We start from the raw sequence: 21,194 nt of genomic DNA, 5'->3' as shown, positions 1-21,194 counted from the left end.
TTCTAGTTACAAGTGGAATCCATTAATATTTATTCTGCCACTGATTGTAATGACCACATATCCCAGTCATCAAATGCCTTTTTTTTTTTTTTTGCTGGGATTACAGGCATGTGCCAACATGTCAGTTTGGATACTTAGATTAAAACAAAAACCAATTTACTCATCTTCAAAAACTAAGCACTCTTTTAATAACAAAAGAGCCAAAGATATTTTAGAATGTGGGGGACAGGCATGGTTCCCAGTCTGGAAATTTCCCTTCCCCATGTCCTAAACTTCAACAATTCTACAATGTTTCCAGGTATTATTGCTGTAAGACTCAGATTCCAGATTTCAATGAGATTATCATTATTTTCCATAATCTCCAAAGGAAACTGGATATTTTATATGCATTGAATTGTAGTATGCCCTAACCAGCATGCTCTAAATAAACAAGCTATAAATTTCATCTCGTAATTCTCAGTCAGTGTCAACTGTTTCTTTCTTGTCATTTTCATAATTATATCTCACTCTTCCTGAAGACTTTTTTTTTTTCCTTCAGGCGGGATTGCAATGCGCCCAGAAATTCTCACATTTCTGCTTCATTTGTTTAGCCACTGTTTTTCTGGTTCCTACTCCAACCCTTCCCTCAGAGTTAGTCATCTGCAAGACAATTCTATTGCGAGGTTTCAATATTCGGGTCACATTTCCTTCATAAAATTTCCTCTCTAAAACGTCCTCATGAACATCAAAAGCTGGAGAACTGCTGGAGATGCAGAGGCGCTCTGCATCTCCCACAAAGTCTCTTGCAAATCTAACCCCCACCCCACGAGTTGCCTAATTGGTAAACTCAGTATCCAGTCTACCGGAGCTGAGCGAAATAGGATGCGCACTACATTTCAGTACCTCTCGGAAGAGGTGATTTTGGGTGAGGAAAGGAGACCCATGCGGACGCCACTAAGGGGCACCGGCCGGCAAGGGTTGAGCAACGCTCCACAAAGGAAATACAGCGCCCACAAATAAGGAGGGAGGGTGGCATGAAGAACCCGGAGGGTGAAATTCTGGAGGCAGCAGTAGCGGGAATGAGCAGTGGGGCTTATACAGTAGAGAGCGATGCATCCACAACTGCTTGGGGCGCCCTTCTTGAAGGCGCTCAAGCCCAAATTGCCATTGCCTGGCAAAATCATCCAAGGTGGTCGGGTCTTTCAAATGTAGTAAACAGGAAAGTGCTGGGCCTCGCTGCTCAGGCGCCAACCCGCGAGGATCGGAGTCGTCAGTGGCCTCGCGCGACACGGGTGGGGCAGAGGACACGGGAAAGGACAAGGCTGCAGGCCTCACACTCACTGCGGCCGCTCCTTCCAGAGTTAGATAACGCGCAAACCCCAACCCACCACATCCCGGACCCTTCCCCACCTTTCCTCCAGGATGACACCCGGCGCTTCCGGAAACGTCACATCCGGCGCCACGCCCACTCCCGCCGGTCTGTCAATTATACTCCCAAGGATTTAGCACCAAGGGTGGGCAGCTGGTGGGTGGGGCCAGAATCGTCACCTGGAGAAAATCTGACCAATGAAAAGCGAGATCTTCGGAGGCCATCTTTGTAAAGGAAAATAAACCCGGAAGAAGGCGAATCCAAGTTATTAAACCAATGGTCAGGTTGACTCTTGTTTTTAAAATTGTATTTATTTTGGGTACGGGTTTCCCAGTTTATCCCCTCCGGTACACTCACTAAATCTCGTATTCAAGGAGAAATTGCTGATTCAAGTAAAACTGCACACTTGCTAAGTAACCAGGGATTGAAAAGCAGGACAGGAAAACTTCTGAAATTATTTTTCAGTTTGTGTATCTTATTGCACAAAACTTATCGCCTCAGGCATTAGGAAATAACTTTTATTGCTTAGAAGAGAACATACAACTATATTAGAATATCTGCAAAATGTGTTGAAAGTGTTTAACCTCTAAAGGTTATGATGCAAAAGCCGTGGGTTTTTAAAGACCTGTGTGAAAAAGTTCCTGCCCCTGATACTAGTACAAGGTTGTTTTATACCCAAGTGCAAATAGACTGGCACATTCTGCATTTAGGGATGCATATGTATGAATATATACACACCTTCTTTCCAATAAGGTTCTGCAGGCCTGCTACCCATTCTGTCTTTGGTGACTTTGTATATCACCACTCTTAAATTTTATGCTTTGGATTTTTAAGTTTAACTCTCTGGGGATACTTTCCCAAAAATTATGTGGCAGCTCCATGTGAGCTTGTTAGTGTTAAGACAACCTATTTTTCAAGGTATAGCTTCAGGACCCAGCCGCTCAGGTGTTACTGCCCCCAGGTGTCATTTTTCTGCCAAACCTCCTTGTGCATGTTTCCCTTGGGGTTTACTGAGGTGACTGTGTGGTCATTGAAGACTTATGACTGAAAACACTTTGTAGGTCATCCTCCCACCCCCAATAAACATTAACATGCATGCCAATGCTAGGGTTCACTATTGAACTCATTGGTTCCTTGCAGAAAAATGTGGGAAGACAGTTGTACAGGGCACATAGTTGATAGTCTTTAAGGTAAACAGTGCCCCAAACCACTTCTTTATTGACTCTTTCTCTTGAGAATGTAAGCATAGTGGGTTAGGCCTAAAGAAATTGAAGCATTGAAGTGACTGGTAAAAGAGAGAGCATAGATTGTGGGTCAGAGTCAGACAGGAGCCCATACAAGACAAAATTCAATCCATTCAAACTTTTGTTAAATAGTGATTAAACATCTGTGTTGGTGGTTCTAGGCATTAGAGATAGAACAGTGAACAAATCCAGCAGGTGAATACTGTTATTGTAGAATTGCTGTTCATGTGGAAGTAGAGCTGGTAGGGTAGGAATCAGGCTCATCTGCTTCTACTGAGTGCAGTCTAAAAAGTAACTCTTTTTTTGTAATGTTTTACATATCAGGCTAACATAATTTGGCAAAATCCCAGATGTTAATGTTATGACAAGAAGACTTTAATAAGCTCTGACTGAGACACACATGTAAGTGGGGTATGCATAACCAGAACACAATAATCACCACACATTGGCTGTTCTTGTTTTTCCAAAATAAATTAAAAGCTTCCACCAGTTCTTGAGATAATAGTTAAAGGACTATAAAAGCAGGATCTAGTCCTTTGGGGGAGGGAATTTGTAAGTTGGCCAGAGTTTTTGGCATCTGGGCCAAAGTTCAGCATTCTTGTCTTTCTAGGAACCAGGAACAACAATCAAGAAAACCCTGGCCAAGATGAACATTTGACATTCTTCTTTTATTGCTTTATTGAAAACCGGACAATTTTGTACATGCAGCAAAGAAATTAAGGTTATAAAATTTCTTTCTCGTACATTCTTAGCATAACTGAGAACGGTCTATCTACTCCTGCCCAAAGTTAGGAGGGCAGGCACTGAAAGTATTGTCAGCAAATAGACTTCAGCAGCTCCTCTGGTACCAAGGACAGGTTAGGAATTGAGGTGATCTTTCTTGACTGGTACTGACATCGGGTCATGAACAGTTTCCTTGAATATAATAGCCTCCATCCAACCTCTTGCATCCTCAAGTCACAGTCTCCTGCATTCCTGCATGTTCATTCCTAACTGCTCATTCCTGGGAAACATCAAGAGACTCCTAGAACATGAAATTCTTCACTTGATATGCAGCATCGGCGTATAAAAAATGCATGTCCAGAGAAGATTCTGAGGGAGTCAAAACCAAGGAAAATTCTAGGCAGATGTCACTTGCCTCCTTTTTACTCTTGTGATGTGCCATGCTCAGAGGGGCATTTGCATTAATACAGAAGAGCATACTCCTTACCCAATATGCTGCATTCTTACAAGAGCAACTAATGATCTTTTAAATACAAAAATCAGATTCCATAACACATGGACTTCAAAATCTCTAATGACCTCCCATGATGCTAATATTCCCATATTGCTTGGGATTAAAAATTCAAACTCCTTACCCTAGAATCCAGAGTGATTCAGTCACTGTTCCTCTTTGACTCCATCTCCCACTTTCCTTCTTGCTTTCTGTTCTCTAGCCACACTATGTGAACACCTCCAGTTCCACTCCAGACCTTTACACAGCTGATTACTCTTCATGATGTGCTTTTCTAGTGATCTTTACTGGCTGGTTCCATCCTATCATTCATGTCACCTCCTCAAAGTGGACTTCCTTGTCAACCCATTCTAAGTAACTACCCAGTCACCCTCTATGAGTTGGTCTTGTTTCAATTTTCTTGATAGTCCTGACCATTGTCTGATATGGTTTTGGTTGTTTATTGCCTTTCATTTCCCACTAGAATACGATGTCCAGAAAGGAGATTTTCTGAGTTGCTTACAGCTCTCTTCTCAATGCCTACATTGGTTTGTGACTCCAGATGATATTCAACACATATTCCTGGTTGTTCACGTGTCACTGTCCCCAAAATCAATTACATGGATGGGCTAGCCAATTATGGTGATATCCAAGATACATAATGAGAAAACATTAATTATGTTCTTGGGACCAAGGTTTCTCTCCAAGGCAGTCAGAGCTGGAAACAAAGCCTCAAGGCTAGACACCTTCATTTGCTATCATGTTCCGGAATCTACATTAGCCAAATGGATCTACAATGAAAACGAACATTTTCTGTTGTTTTAAGGTTTTCATAGATGAGGCTTAGAGCCATCAGGACAAACAACTTTAAAAGATAAGCAAGATTCTCAAGAGGATGCTAGGTGAGTTGCACGCATTGCAACACTACAACACCCTGTCTAGAAGATTGCTAAGGAATGGGGGTGCTCTGAAAGCATAAATGGAAGGTGTACTAAAGAGAAATTGTTCACAGTGATAAAATGTTTGCTGTGAATATATTAGGAATATTAATGACAGAATTTGAAAAGTAAATACTTGGGAAGAAAAAAATGGAATGAATTGGATCAAATATAGGGAAATGAGTCAAATACATTGGTGTCTTGTAAGTTTGTACATTATTATTGCATGCTAATGATGTTCATTTTCATTTGGAGTTGGAATTACCTGGTGAAGTTGTCCCTTAAGAAGAAGGCTACAGGACTGGGGTTGTAGCTCAGTGGTTGAGTGCTTACCTAGCACATATGAGGCTGTGGGTTCAATCCTCAGCACCACATAAAAATAAATAAATAAAAAAAAGTGTCCATTTACAACTAAAAAGGAGGAGGAGGGGTGGAGGAGTAGAAGAGGGCTACAGTAAAACCATAACATCCAGATTAATCTGTGGTTTGGAGCGCCACCTATTGTTTCTCTAAAGATTGTTCTCTCCTGTCAGCGAGAAAAATGAGAAGTTGTAAAACAAGTTCTTATGCTAGTTATTCTGGATAGTTAGCTATGAGTTATGTAAGTTATTTCCTAATAATTCAAAATCTTCATTTTAGGCAAAGTTCCAATTTCAAGGTTTATAATTTCAAAAAGAGTTAAATGACATAAGAAATTTTAGGGTTATTTGGTGCACTTCTGGTGAGGGATTTTATTATTTTATAATTTGTTTACACATTTATTTTATAAATTGGCTTAAAGTATTATTATTATTATTAATTGGCTTTCTAGTATTTCTAATTTTTAAAATTTTTTAAAATTTTGTATTTATTCTTTTTAGTTATACTTGATAGTAGAATATATTTTTAGTTATACATGATAGTAGAATATATTTTGCCATAATTTGCACACATGGAGTATAACTTCCAATTCTAGTGGTGGTACATGTGGAGTTACACTGGTCATGTATTCATGCATGAACATAGGAAAGTTATGTCAGATTCATTCTACTGTCTTTCCTAGTCCCAATTCCTCCCTTCTCTTCATTCTGCTTTGTCTAATACAATGAACTTTTATTCTTCCCTCCCTCCCAAAACTGTGTGTGAGCATCTGTATATCTGAAAGATCATTCAGCCTTTGGTTTTTGTAAATTGGCTTATTTCATTTAGCATGATTGTCCCAGTTCTATCCATTTACTGGCAAATGCCATAATTTCATTGTTCATTGTGGTTGAGTAATAATCCATTGTGTCTAAATACCACATTTTCTTTATCTGCTCATCTGTTGAAGGGCACCTAGGTAGGTTCCATAGCTTAGCCATTGTGAATTGAGCTGCTATAAACATTGATGTGGTCATGTCCTAATAGTATGCTGACTTTAAGTTCTGTGGGTATATGCCGGCTGAGGAGCAGAACAACACTATAATTTTAGTGTAGGATGAAGAATTGCATGCCATTACATGTATACTTCTTGAAAAAATTCATTTAGTCAACTGTTCAACACATGTGTTTTGATTACCAGACACTGTTTAAGACATTGGGTACATAGGAGTGAACAATGCAGACAAGAAAATTTTCTGCCTTCAAGGATGTTACATTTTAGTGATGGGCAAGGGAGTGATGGAGAGTAAAAATAATAAACACAACAGAAAGTAAATTACATAGTGCATTTAAAATTTTAGAGAACTATAGGGGAAGTGGTCCCTGGTGAAAGGAATAAGAGAACTGTTTGCTATTTCAAATACTCTAGTCAGAGAAAACTTTCTTGAAAATATATGATTTGAGAAAATGCTTGAAGGAGGTGAGGAGAGCATTCCAGGCATGGAACAGCAGGTGGGCTTAGTATGGCTGGAGTAGAGTGAGTGAAAGGGAGCATAGCAGGAGATCAGACAGAATGAGAGTGAGTGAACCAATGCAGCCTGATTTTCTTTAATGAAGTTTTATTAGAACACAGCTAATGTCCATTTGTTTACCTATTCTGCATGGCCACTTTCAAGCTACAACTGCAGGGTGGAGTTGTGGAGACAGAGACAATCTGGTTCACAAACACTGACTTATTTACCATCTCTCCAGCTTTGTATAGAAAATGTGACCTCTCGCATGGGTAGAAACAGGCAGGAAATGGTTAGCGGTTATGCTAGATGTGAAATGGAGGAATACAATTAGAAATGAATAGGTTCTAGATGCAATGTGAAGAAAGGGCAGAAGGAATTTCCTAATATTCTGACTGTGTGGTTGGGAGAGAAAGATAGGAGTGAAATGATGTCTTGGGCAACTGGGAAGATGGCATTAACTAAAATAAGGAGAGTGTGCATAGACCAGATCCCCCCTCCCTACTTCCACCAGGGGAAGGAGAGCAAATTGGAGATTCTCCTTCATACATGTTAAAAAAGTAGATACAAAGAAAAGGACCCATTTGGACTAGAGGTCACGTCCAGATTCTCCACCTGTCCAGCAGACCTATATTCCCTCTTCTCTTGGGCAGATGTCCCTTTCTCGTGAACCCTGAAGCTGTTGACTTCTCATTCAAAACACCACCTGAGTAAGCACAGGCATTAGGTGCCATGTTGCTTAGAGGGGATTCACAATCTGCCTCAGAGTCTTATCTATTTTGGGGGAAATGGAGCTCTGCTTCAGGGAACTGAAAACTGCAAGGTCCTAAATTTAAAACAATTACATTAAAATGTTAATCAGAATTTTAGAAAGATGGAGGCAGCAGTGCAGTTTTGACTGTCCCCAAAGAAAAGAAAAAGATATGTTGGGACTAGGGGTCATGGAAATAGATCAAACAAAGCCAAAACCCTGGAGTAGTATTTCCCACAAATATAGAGAAGAGTTTTCCCTATGAACTTCAGAACTAGAAGATAGAGAAAACCACCAGCAGGAGGCACCAGAGCTGCCTGGCAGCATTACTTGCACCAGAGGAAATGGGAGAGGGGAGGCTTTCTTTCTTTCTTTTTTCTTTTTAAAAAAATTTTTTAGATGTTGATAGACCTTTATTTTATTCATTTATTTATATGTGGTGCTGAGAATCGAACCCAGTGCCTCGCACATGCTAGGCAAGTGCTCTCCACTGAGCCACACCCTCAGCCCCTCTTTCTTTAAAATTTTTTTTTATACTGTGTATGGGTAATAATGTCTGTCTCATTCTACTGTCCTTCCCATCCCAACTGCCCCACCACTCCCTTCACCCCCCTCTGCATAATCCAAAGTTCCTTCATTCTTCCTTACCCACCCCGCCCCCCTATGAATCAGCATCTACTTATTAGCGAAATCATATGGCCTTTGGTTTTTTGGGATTGACTTATTTCACTTAGAATGATATTTTCTCTCCATCCATTTACCTGCAAATGCCATAATTTCATTCTTCCTTAAGGCTGAGTAATATTCCATTGTGTATATGTACCAGATTTTCTTTATCCATTCATCTGTTGAAGGACATCCAGGTTGGTTCCATAGTTTAGCTATTGTGAATTGAGCTGCTATAAACATTGATATGGCTGCATCACTGTAGTATGCTGATTTTAAGTCCTTTGGGTATAAACCGAGGCATGGGACAGCTGGGTCAAATGGTGGCTTCATTCTAAGTTTTCTGAGGAATCTTCATACTATTGTACAAAGTGGTTTCACCAGTCTGCAGTCCCACCAACAAGGTATGAGTGTACTTTTTTCCCCACATCCTCGTCAACATTGATTATTGCTTATATTCTTGAAAATTGCCATTCTGACTGGAGTGAGATGAAATCTTAGAATGCTTTTGATTTGCATTTCTCTAATTGCTAGAGATGATGAACATTTTTTCATATGTTTGTTAATTGATTGTATTTCTTCTTCTGTGAAGTGTCTGCCCAGTTCCTTAGCTCATTTATTGATAGGGTTATTTGATTTTTTGGTGTTAATTTTTTTTTTAGTTCTTTATATATCCTGGAGATTTTCTATCTGGGTGCAGGTGGCGAAGATTTTTTTCCCATTCTGTAGACTCTCTCTTCAAATTTTTGTTTCCTTTGCTGAGAAGAAGCTTTTTAGTTTGAATCCATCCCATTTATTGATTCTTAATTTTACTTCTTGTGCTTTAGGAGTCTTATTAAGGATGTCAGGTCCTAAGCTGACATAATGAAGATTTGGGCCTACTTTTTCTCATATTAGGTGCAAGGCCTCAATCTAGTGGCTAAGGTTTTGATCTACTTGGAGTTGATTTTTGTGCAGAGTGAGAGATAGAGATTTAATTTCATTTTGTTGCATATGGATTTTCAGTTTTCCAAGCACCTTTTGTTGAATAGGCTATCTTTTCTCCAATGTATATTTTTGGCACCTTGAGACAGGAGGCTTTCAAACCACCAGCAAGCATTCCCTAGAAAGTATTGCAGGCCAGTAGGAGAAAAGCTGCTGAAATTGAGAGGGGTTTTGGCCAACCACAAAGTGAGTACAATTGGTCTTATATATCTATAGGTTCTGCATCTGCGAATTTAACCAACTTCAGGTCAAAAATATACCAAAGAAATTGTATTTGTACTAAACGTGTACAGATTTTTCTTGTTTTTATTCCCTAATCAATATAGTACAACAACTACTTACATAGCATTTGCATTGTATTAGGTATAATAAGTAATGAGAGATGATTTAAAGCATACAGGAGGAGGTGTGCAGCCTATGAAAATACTACCTCATTTTACAGAGGACTTGAGCATCTGTGGATTTTGGTGTCTGTGAGGGTTTCTGGAAGTAATTTTCTGTGGATACCAAGGAGTAGCTGTAAGTACAAGGGTCTCATGATGGAATCTGAAGGACTGAAGCTGTCCAGTCCTTCTCCTTTCTTGAAAAATGAATAGCCAGAACTCCTTTTCAGAACATGGCCCCACACAGAAGAGGAATTGCTGGGAGGAACAATAGACAAAAAAGATAAAACTCCAGGTGGGAAACAGAGATCATGCTTTTGAATACTACAAGAAGAAGAGAAATAAGAAGAAGGAGAAGGAGAAGGAGACCTGGAGAATGGGGAGGGGAGTGGAGGGGAGGGGAGGAAAAGAGGTGGAGGAAAGAGAGGAAAAAGTTGCTGTTCCATTGCATTAGAAACATTATCCTCTACCGTACTTTTACAAAGAAAACCAATTTCACATAAAAATGCATAGCAAGATTGAAACCAAATCCCATATAAAAATATTTTAAGAAAAAGAATAGCATCCTCTCAGACAATGAAAACAAGTCAGAAAGGAACCCACCAAGCAGATCAGATGTAATGCACTATTTCAAAACTAGCTAAAAGACATTAGAATAAACAATGCAAAATATGACAGAACATAAGAGGGGAGTGGGGAATTATTTTTAAAATATTTTTAGTTGTTGACAGACCTTTAATTTATTTATTTATATTTGGTGCTGAGGATTGAATGCAGTGCTTCACACATGCTAGGCAAGCACTCTTCCACTAAGTCACAACCCAAATCCAGGAATGGAGAATTATTATTTAACGGATACAGAGTTTCTGTTTGGGATGATGAAAAGATTTGGAGATGGATAGTGGATAATGCTTGAATAACATAGTGAATCTACTTAATGCAATGGAGATATTAACTTAAAAATGGTTGAAATGGTGAGTTTTTACATATGTTGTTCCACAATAAAAAAGAACATAAATGGAAATTAGATGAAATGGTAGAACTCAAATGAAGACTAAACTAAAAGGGAACTCAGAGTGAATGAACGTAACAGATAATGCCCAAAAAGAAAGAAAACAATGATTTGTAAAAACTCAAAAAGATAATAAGTATTCCAGAGAAATGGTAAAGACACAGGGCAAAAAAAACTAGGCAAATTCTAAAAAGAATAATGCAAATACACATAGGAATTTAGTATGCTATAAAGGTGACATTTCAAATCAGTGGGACAGATCATTCAATAAATTGTGATACATCATTTTGTGATTAAATATATAATTTCTTGGGACAGATACAAAAAGTGGCAAAGGCAGAGTCTCCTAGGAAGTGGGAAAGATGGTGAATGGAAATTTTGAGGTAAAGTGTGAATTTCAATTGAGCACTCTTGAATTTTTCTAATTGTTCTATCGTGTGAAAATATTACTTCCAAAGTCTGAATGCCAGAGTTCAAATCTCAGATTCCCAATTAATTGCTAGCTCCTAATATTGAGCAAATTATTGACATTATCTCCTTATCTGTGAAGGGAGGGGACAAATTTGGGCCAAAAATCTCACAATAAATGTAAATTACTGTGAAAACAATGTAATGTCCGCCACAGATGTGTGGATAAACAAATGTGGTATATCCATACAAAATAATCATAGGCAATCTTAAAAAGGGATGAATAAACTCACACTTTACAACATAGATAATCCTTGAAAACAGTCTTTTAAGTGAAAGAAGTCAAATATAAAAAGTCAAATATTGTATGATTCCTTTTATATGAAATGTCCAGAAAAGGCAAAACTAGGGAGATTAATGGTTGCCTGGGGCCAGGGGGAGGAAGGCATGGGAATGCCCTCTCATATGCATAAGGGTTTCTTTTTGTGATTATGAAAACGTTATGAATTAGCAAGTAGCAATGGTTGCACAACCTTGTGAAAATACTAAATGCCACTGAATTGCACACTTTTAAAAAAAATGGTTTAGTTTAAATGGACACAATGCCATTTATTTATTTGTTTGTTTGTTTGTTTTTATGTGGTGCTGAGGCTCCAACACAGTGCCTTACGCGTGCAAGGCCGGCGCAACACTGAGCCACAACACAAGCCCCTGAATCGCACACTTTTTAATGGTGAATTTTATGTTATGTGAATGTTATCTCAAGAAATAATCTCTTTTTTGGGGGGTACAGGGGCACTCAGTCACTGAGCCACATCCTTAGCCCTATTTTGTATTTTATTTAGAGACGGGGTCTTACGGAGTTGCTTAATGTCTCAACATTGCTGAAGCTGGCTATGAATTCGCGATCTTCCTGCCTCAGCCCTCCGGAGCCTCACCGAGCTTCAAGAAATAATTTTTAAAAATGTAAATTACTAATCTTTTCATGGTGATGATCCGCTTTCCCCATTATCTTCTTGCGCCACTCTATTCCTTCCTTATCCTCCCTCACTGTCCCTCACCCTCTTCCAGGGCAGCTTTACGCCAGGACTCTGGTCTCGAGAAAAGAGCCTGAGTACCGTTCGGTTACAGGGTACTACAGCTGTTGGTGGGCCCCCCTGCGCACGCGCACTCTTTTCTCGCATAGGTTGGGGGCACGCGCACTCTCTACTCGCGTAGCTTGGGGGATGGACACCAAGAACTGATTTTGAGCTTCGGTTGATGGCAATGGTCCCTAAAAGCGGCATGCGCTGGAATCGGTGGAGGAAGAACTGACAGGACCCTCAGTTTAGTATTTATCCCCCTTTTAAAGTGCGATCTCATCTACTCGTAACCTCCGGATGCTGTGCTCCTGAAACCTGGGTTCGCTACCTGCTGGCACTTGCAAACACTGAAGATTGGAGGCCATAGGCCTCAGATTGATGAGGCCTTGTTTCTCTGCATACAATTTGATCCTAGAGCACTGGATCATTAGTAAAGTGGCTCAGTGATACTGGCCTTGTGTGTTTGAAGGCTAATTGAAGTAGTGCATCTCTGCTGTCCTGGTGCAGGCGTGTTGAGTAGATGATGATTTATTCCAGGCGGTGTTCTGGGTGGGCTGCTTGTACTGCTGCAGTTCACTTGCCTAGGTCCCACGTTGTCAGGTGCACTCAGGATAACTGTGAACCCTTGCCACACACCTGGTAGATTCCCCCATGTTTTGTATTTACTTTTCCCAGCCATGATCTTAGGTGATCCAAACATGCTGGAAGATGTTCCATGAATCAAATTTACTAAAAAAGCCTTTGTTAAAAAAAAAAAAAAAAGCCTTTGTGGGAGGTCACAATACCTAGGCCATTCTCCAGGAGAGTTTTTTGTTTGATTTTTGCATTTCTCCTGGTCAATCTGAACCCATCTTCTACCATTTTCAATTTGGTTCAGATTTTATGCTTTTAACCCTAACCTCAAACTTTGTGTCTTACTTCAACCATTTCACCCATTCCTTATTCTTGGTATAAGCTCATAAATCTCTCTTCCTTTTGCCTTCCTAGCACTGGAACATGTTCCTTCCTCTCTCCTCAATTCCTATCCTTTACCCATGTTATCCTGTCCCACTTTCAGTTCCTTTCTTTCATGCAGGCTTTGATCCCCACCTCTACCAAAGCAAACCACAGTTCACAGCAATTCAAAACTCAAAAGTTCCCTTTATTACTTATCTATTAATCAATTCTTTATTCAATTTTATTAACTTTGAAAAGTATATCAAAATGAATAACCCTAACCCACCTATATCTACATCTATGTGTAAAATTATGTGGTGCTCAAGTGGTACCAGAAGACCTCTTTATTACTTATATATATATATCAATTCTATTACATTTCTTTTTTTTTTTTTTTTTTTGGGTGCTGGGGATCGAACCCAGGGCCTTGTGCTTACAAGGCAAGCACTCTACTGACTGAGCTATCTCCCCAGCCCCTTCTATTACATTTCTTTATTCCATTTTATCAATTAATATCTATCCATCTATCTATATGTCTAGCTAGCTATATACACGTGGAAACCTATTTGATATTCAAATGGTACCAGAAAGTCTCTTATTACTTATCTATCAATCATTTCTATTACATTACTTTATTCAATTTTATTGTATTTTGAAACTTTATCAGAGTGCATTAATTTGTACCTATCTATGTATATAGGTGGAACATGATTTGTTACCCAAGTGGTACCAAAAGGCCTCTTATTACATATTAATCAACTTTATTACATTTCTTCATCTAATATTATTAAAATTTAAAAGATGTGAGAAAAAATAAATTTGTATCTATCTGTCTATATACATGTGAAAACTAACTGGCAGCCACGTGGCACCATCAGTCTTAGCAGTCTTATATTGTATAGCCATAGTAGTGAGCAATTTCCATCTCTCTTTCCCTCTCAATGAAAAACTGCACTCTCCCCAAATAAGTGTATTTGGCAGCATTCTCACGCTCTTGTTGAGCCTTCTTCTTCATGGCTTCCCGCTCTGGCCTCTGCTCTTCCGTGATGGGAGTTGACATTACTGGCTCAGGAACATTGGGTTTCCTCCATGGAATTGGTTGTAAGGCAAAGTCTTGGAGCAGATATCGGTTTTGAGGCTTGGGCGGTTGGGACTGGAGCTTGTTCACAAGGGTGGAAACAGGGCCCCGCTGGACAGAAGTGCAAGATGATGTTGTGTAGGCTGCAGGCCTAGAGGCAGCAGACTGAGGGACACTAGGCTGGGTAGACGTGGTGAAGCCTGAATGGATTGAGTGGGATACAGCCGGCTGAGCTGGCTTGGCAGGACGCATGAAAGATGTGTTGGCAGGAGCTGGTCGGGATTGGTTGACTGCCCTGGGTCGAGCTGAGCTGGTAGAAGCAGGCTGGGCAGGGTAAGCCACAGTGGGTCTACGTGAGGCCAGAGACTGTGGCCTGCGATATACAGGTCGAGGTTGAGGTTTCTCTGGGGACAGAAAAGGCAAAGGCACCAATTTAACCTTCCCAGGAGGTGGAAGCTCATGCTGGGATGGAGATGGACACTCTTTGTCAGCACTGATATCTGGTTTCTGGGCTCTGACTTGAGTTTGTGCATGCTTAGATAGTTTTGAGGCTTTTTAAAGGTCTCTTGGCTAAGCTCATGTTAATTTCTCTTGTGCTTTGTCTTAGGAACCATTGGCTTCTTTTCTGCCTTGACCTTGTTGCCTGCCTGCTTTCTCTCCTCAGCTTTCTTGGAGTTGTTTTCTCTGCTCTTTTTGGTCTTTTTCTGACCATGGCCTCTAGCTTTACTGTTCCTGCTGGATGCAACTTTCTGAGCTTTGCTGTTAGAATGCATGACTGTGTTCACAGGAGCCCTGTGACTGTATGCATCAGTGCAAGAAAATTTTTCTCCCTCTAATGGGCACTGTGGGTGCTTTGGCTGCATTTTGGCCTTAGGAGTCCCATCAGGAGGCTCCAAGGCTTTATGTTTGTTCTTCCTAACTGAGTCAGTAGGACCCTTTATTTCACTTGATTTTTCCTGCTCCTGATTAACCATGATGTCTCTGGTATCATTGGCTTTTATGATTTGAGGACTTCCAGGTTGGTCAAGGTCTTTGAAGAAACTAAAAAGCTCGGGAAAGTGAATAACACCCAGCAGTGCAGTGAGGTCTGCAAAATCACTGCTATATTCAATCCCATTTTCAAGTGTGCCTTGGTCCTCAAGATTCAGGCTACTCATTCCCAGATTGATATGTTCAGAATGAGGCACCTCCTCTTGGTCCAGAGGACCAATGGAGGCCAGGAGCTCATGGCTATCAGAGATTTCTAAAGGGAGTAGTGGAGGATCCTGGTTTTCTACTGCAAACTGGTAGGCATCCAGAGGGTTTGAAAGTATGGTTTTAATCTCATCCAAACTGTTACTGCTTCTTCCTGGCTTTGAGTTGGAGGCAATGCCATGAAATTAGTAGAGCTCTGGTTTGGAGCTATTATTGGAATGTCCCCAAGTTCAGTTGGTGGGTTATTCTCTAGTATTTGGAGATTTTTGGATACTTCTGCTACTGTAGGAGTTGGGGAATTCTGGAGGTTGCGGCAGACAAAATGTCTGACTTGGAGGTTGCAATCCCATGGCATCCTCCATCCCTGTGGAAGTTTCCATCACTGCAAAGGAATCAAGGGGGATGGTAAGTAGGATGCTCTCCCTACGCAGCAACACAATAATCAGGGAACTTGCCAACTGTGGAGAAGGCATTTCTAGTTGCTCTTTTTAAGGACCATGGATAAGTCTCTCTTAGGAGCTAGGTATTGATCCTCATTCACAGGTGATCACTAGGATGTCCTAGATTTGGGCTGACAGTGTCATCATGTCAGCATGGCTCAGTGGCAGTACACTTGCTTTTTATGTGGAAAACCCTCAAAAAATGTTTTATGAAGCCTATCATTCTTATGTAGCATCCTCTGAATTCTCTACACTCTCCCAAGAATATATGAACACTTAATACCATGAAATAGGGAACAGGGTGAAGTAGTTCCTCATGAAATTTATGTGAATGGACAGATTTTGAGACAACTGCTTTGCACAGGATGTCTGAATAAAAAGGTTAAATCCTGGAGTAAATTAAGAATGATTAAACTGTCACTACCATGGTCAGTTTTGAAGTATCTTCCCAAGAGACCAAAGCAAGGTTGGGAAAATATATTCATAAAGTGTTGGTTTGGTTTGGTAGGACTGATCTACCAAGGAATTGAAAACTGGCCTCCTTCAGTGTGCTCCTGGAGGCCTCTTAAATGCAGTGTGTATGGCCATCACAGTGTCCAGCATTATTCTATTAGAGAGTCTAAAAATGCAGAATTCTGAAGGATGGGTAGTAAAGTCTCAGGAATTAAGTTCTATGGATCTGTGGACCCACAGCACCCAGCTGCCTATTTGATCCTCCATTTGATTGTTGATCTTATTGCTTCTCCTAGTTGCTGTTTGTACTCACCTTGAAAACTTGTTCCTGTGATAGGTTGAGTGGACACAGAGTAGTAGATGCCAGGGGTAGAGACTGATGGTAGGACATTTGTGGGATGAACTTCCTTCAGCACCATCACCATTTCTGGTTTAGGGGCAGCGGCCCTACTTCCTACATAATGACACAAAGCCATAGGATTGCTAAGTTCTCCAGAGAGCAGAGGCTCCGGAGTGTTTTGATCATTGTCGTTGACCTGGCTTCCTTCTTGGTAGGGAAGTGACAGGGTATGTGGCTGATTTGGAATCTGAGATGTTGTCACCTGGATAAGCCTGGCTGACAGTGATGGATACTCAGGGACCATGGCATTGGCATCTGAAGTTGTATCATATTGGACTGTCATAGACATGGAAGGAGCTGCTGTGTGCTGGTTAGTGACAGTCAGAGTAAAGTCCCCCAGTGAAGATGACTTCTTTTCAGCACCTCCCATATTATCCCACTCAAAAATACTTGGATAGGAGGCAGGTGCCATGGGGATCTGGTGTCAGCTAGTAATCCCAGACAACATGGCTGTGCTAGAATGTTGATAAAGGTAGGCACTGCCCATGAGTGTCTGGAAGGAGGTGCCCGAGTTTGAAGGCAGTAGCCATGCTGAACTGACAGCTGGAGCAGAGACTCTGGAGAAGTTACATGAACTTCCTGTTAGGGAAGCTTCATTGCTCACCACAGGAAGAGAGAGAGGCAGAGAATTTGCAGTTCCAAGTATAGAAGAATTCTGGAAATTTTCTGCAGGAATAAGAGAGTAATGTAAAAATTGATGAGACTGACAGATTGTATGATATTTGAGAAACAGTATTATCTTAATGTTGTGGCAGTCAGGAAGCCTCTAATACCAGTAATCTTTGAGATACCCCAGATCAATCACTTGCATGGCTGCAAGTGCTGGAGCAGTTTGGTACTCTTCTGATGAACTGCCTTTTCTCACCAATTGGGCGCAGAACACCCAAGCGGTTGGTTCACATATTGTTCCCTACAAGCAACCTTCTCCCTGGTCTATCTTTCTTTTGAGCCTGTACTAGTATTTGCCCATGAATAAACTCTAGATCTGAAATATTTTAGAAGTTAGAGAACATCTAACGTTATCAGTTTGCAAGTGAGTAAACCAAGGGTCAGAGAAGTATGATTGACATGTTCAATATCAGCACCAAGTTATGGAAACTTCCTCCCTTGGCCAGGATTCTGTGCTGTAGACAAAGAGCAGAAGTCAGTTTAAACAATTTTATTTTTGCCTGTTCATAGGAAACAGTACTGCTATCACCAGTATTATCTTCTCTGTCCCATTTTGCTTATGCAGGTTTGCTTATGCCATTTTCCAGAGTTCACTTGGACCATTCAGGTGGTAATTTAAAGGGTCATTGTTTTCACTATTCAAGTCTTTCTTTTCATCCTACACCAACACGAATACCTGAGGGTAAGTTTTATAAAAAAAATGCTTCTTGGAAAAAAATGTTATTTAAGCTTTCTGTGCTTCAGATTATTCATCTCTAAGGTATTTACAATAATACTGAGAGTCTTAATTCATCCATGAATAAAAGGGATGTATTATATAAGATATATATGGAGGAAGGTATAATAAGTTCTGGAATGATAGAAAGGCAAAAATGAAAAAGCACAGAGCAACAAAGAATACATAGACACTAATGAAAATTTGGATGTGTAGCAAGCATCAAAGCATAGCAAATTTACTAATGAATGAAGTTCCATTATCATACATACAATATAATGAAAGCGAATGATCCTGGTTTATTTTAGGGAATACTCTTAATCAAAACACTGCCCACAATTGAAGGTGATTTTGAATGAATTTCTAACCAGTACATATAGACAGAGAAACTGTATCAACAAGAAGTGTGTAATAAGCAGCAAACTTAAATAAATGTGAAAATGTACATAGTCACAAAATATGTAGATAAATATTTCAATAAAAAGTTATGAAGTCAGGTTCAGTGGCAAACACCTGTAATCTCAGTTTCTCTGGAGGCTGACGCAGGATGATCACAAGTTAGAGGATAGCTTTGGCAATTTGGCAAGACACTTTATCAAAATAAAATTTAAAAAGGATTCAGGGTGTAGCTTAGTGGTAAAGTGTCCCTAGGTTCAATCCCTGGTGCTGCAAAGAAACAAAACCTCACTAACCCTCCTCTTCCCCACCACATGCAAAAGCAAAAAACAAACAAAAACCATGAATCTGGGCATGGTCGGGTGAACCTGTGGTGCTAGCACTCAGGAGGCTGATGCATTGGAATTGCTGGAACCCAGGAATTCAAAGCCAGCCTGGGTAATGTAACAAGCTCCTTTCTCAGAAACAAAACAAAATGTGGGAAAAGTGCTGGGGATATAGCTTGTGGTAGCATGCTTGCTTAGCACATATAAGACCCTGAATTCAATCCCCAGCACTGGAATCAAAAAAGAAAGAAAGAAAGGAAGGGAAGAAGGAAGAAAGAAAGGGAGGAAGGAAGTTTTGTATGAAGTAAAGCACAAAACAAGAAGGGTAAAGAAATTTCTCCACTGTGCTTTTTCATCTTCCTCTAAATATTATACACACCAAGTAAAAGATATTAATCCCACTAGGCAGATAGTTCAATTAGGATAAAATCATTCTGATAAACATTTGTTACAAAAAAGCAGAAAAAAGCTTTAAAATGATCATAAAACATATTTATCCTGAAAACCTAGTTTATAATCATTTTTAACAGGAAAACGTTGGCCCTAAAGTCTGATGAAACCATCACCACTAGAATATAATCATACAATTAAAAAATTTTTTATGATGTTTCCTGGTGCAGGTTATTGAAGGGTGGGCTTCCCACATGCTAAGCATTCACTCTGAAATGTAGAAAAACCCAAAATAATTTACAGTAGTATTTTAGATATATGTGGAATTAGAGGTGTGGAGCTTGAATTTTATTCTTACATAGGTCTTTCTTTTGGTACTTAGGTTTAAAAATTTTTAATGACACTTTGTATGTTCTCTGTTAAAGAAGGAAAACTATAGTGAAGATTAAAAGCAGGGTTGGGGTTGTGGCTCAGTGGTAGAGTTCTTGCCTAGCATGTGTGAAGCACTGGGTTCAATTCTCAGCTCCACATATAAATCAATCAGTCAATCAATAAATAAAGGTCCATCAACAACTAAAAAATATTTAAAAGCAAGATTAAAAACAGCTTCTGCTTGAAAATTACTTACGACACAAAGGAATGCATCCTTCTGATGCAGGTTAGGGAATATCATTTTTAAAAAATACACATAGTTTTAAAAGCAGAGTGAAATAGGACATGGAAAATGCTATTTCACCAGCCCTGTCTCTAACCTCCTTCATTATCATGTTTACAGGAAGAATCATGTCTAAAACATACTTTAAAAATGTCTATGTTCAAACTGTCTTGGGCATCTGTGTTCAAAGAGTCCATAGAAAAACTTCAAACAACCAAAGGTGACTTTTATGAGAAACTGCTTTCCCCAGTGATACCCTAATTCTACTCTTAGTTTCCTTGCTAGTCAATTAATTAAGACATTCTCTCAACCAGCCTCAATTGTCCAAGTGCTCGGAAGATTTCACTCTATCCTCTCTGCATCGATTTAAAACATTTTTTCTCTTGTATATTCCATCCCAACCAACTACTGTTTAACTGAGAACATCTCCATGCTCTTCATCTCTTTTATTCTCACATTTTCTTCTCCCTTATTTTGATATTTTCTCCCCTCACCAAATTTCTGCTGCCCTGTGCTTCAACAGTCCCAAACTTCCTTGCCCTGGAATATTTGCCTCCTTATAGCCCTGTCCTCTTGCTCCCTTCTCCCTAGTTCTCTTTTGACCTAGTTTAAACAGAAAACCAAAATATATGAATGTCCCTTTTTGAACAGCACTAAATTTGAAATACTGAAGTGGAAATATTGGTAGAGGGACACTGTTCCAGATGAAACCCTCTTGGTAACCAGTGTGAGTTTTTGTCTTCACTGGGACTTCTCTCTTTCTGTTGAAACAAAGTTACTCCTCAAATCGGATTTCATTCTTTATAAAAATGCCCCTTAAGGCTCAATATTAGAAAAGAAAGGGACCAGTGCACAGTCAGTCTGTTATCCTCCTAGTTCAGATGAGGAAACAGATTTTGTGAGAGAAATGATCATCCATCCCATACTAGTACCTGTCGAAGTGAAAACTCAAATTAGGTCTCCAGATTTCTTCTTCCAGCCCTTTTCCTATTATTCTAAGCTAATTGGACTCCAATAGTACATTGAGGCAGCAAAAAGTCTAATGAAAAACTTTAAAGTTTCTTTCCTTACCTGACATTGTCAGAGAAGAGGTGACATCAATTGCAGATACAAAGGATGAGGAGACCACCCCAGAGGATGTCTGGGTGACTGAGGCTAGAGAATGCATGTTTCCCAGTATGGAGTTCACTGGTCACTGGCCAGTGACAACTGGCCACTGGTCACTGATGACTGGTTACTGGTTACTGGTCACTTGCGATGATCCAAATTTGTTTACAACTCCATGGAAACCCTAAGATTCTACCAGGTGGCAGTAGGTTTGGTGGGAGAATGATGTCACCAAAAAGGCAGCTTAAAAGGTATGAGGTAGCCAATAGGGAGGTCAGATTCCCAACCAGAAGGTGGGATTGGTTGAAGAAACTGATCAGAGATTTGACTGGGTGGAGAAAGTGACAGGAGACTTAAAATTGAACCTAAATGGCTGAGGTCTGGGGAGGTGAAATCCTGCAAGATGGACAAGATAGAACCACCTTTCCAGGTGTTTGTGTTAGGAAGATCATTTCAGTGTTCCTTATTAATGTTCATAAAATTATTTATATGTTATATTTTATATTACACATTATAATATGTACCATTGTGCATATAATTATATATTAATATACAG

At 39.9% G+C, this 21,194-nt stretch overlaps 1 protein-coding gene and 1 pseudogene across 4 annotated transcripts in view; both read right to left on the bottom strand.

Moving 5' to 3' along the window:
• The window catches only part of Stambp (STAM binding protein), a 30,857-nt gene extending 29,415 nt beyond the window's left edge, over positions 1–1,442 (bottom strand). For 3 of the 4 annotated variants that reach the window (XM_047523538.1, XM_047523534.1, XM_047523537.1), the window contains exon 1: positions 1,390–1,442. The gene's annotated coding sequence lies outside the window, so the exon portion shown is untranslated. Of the gene's footprint in view, positions 1–882; positions 1,369–1,389 lie in introns of those variants that run through there. The other variant, XM_047523536.1, reaches the window with a different exon arrangement.
• A 12,262-nt stretch (positions 1,443–13,704) lies between these two features.
• Positions 13,705–20,699, bottom strand: LOC124963378 (uncharacterized protein C2orf78-like; annotated as a pseudogene).
• Positions 20,700–21,194: the final 495 nt, after the last annotated feature.

The sequence above is a fragment of the Sciurus carolinensis genome, chromosome 13, assembly GCF_902686445.1.
Source record: "Sciurus carolinensis chromosome 13, mSciCar1.2, whole genome shotgun sequence".
In the NCBI taxonomy this organism is placed as follows: Eukaryota; Metazoa; Chordata; class Mammalia; order Rodentia; family Sciuridae; genus Sciurus; species Sciurus carolinensis.
This window is presented reverse-complemented; position numbering and strand designations above follow the sequence as displayed.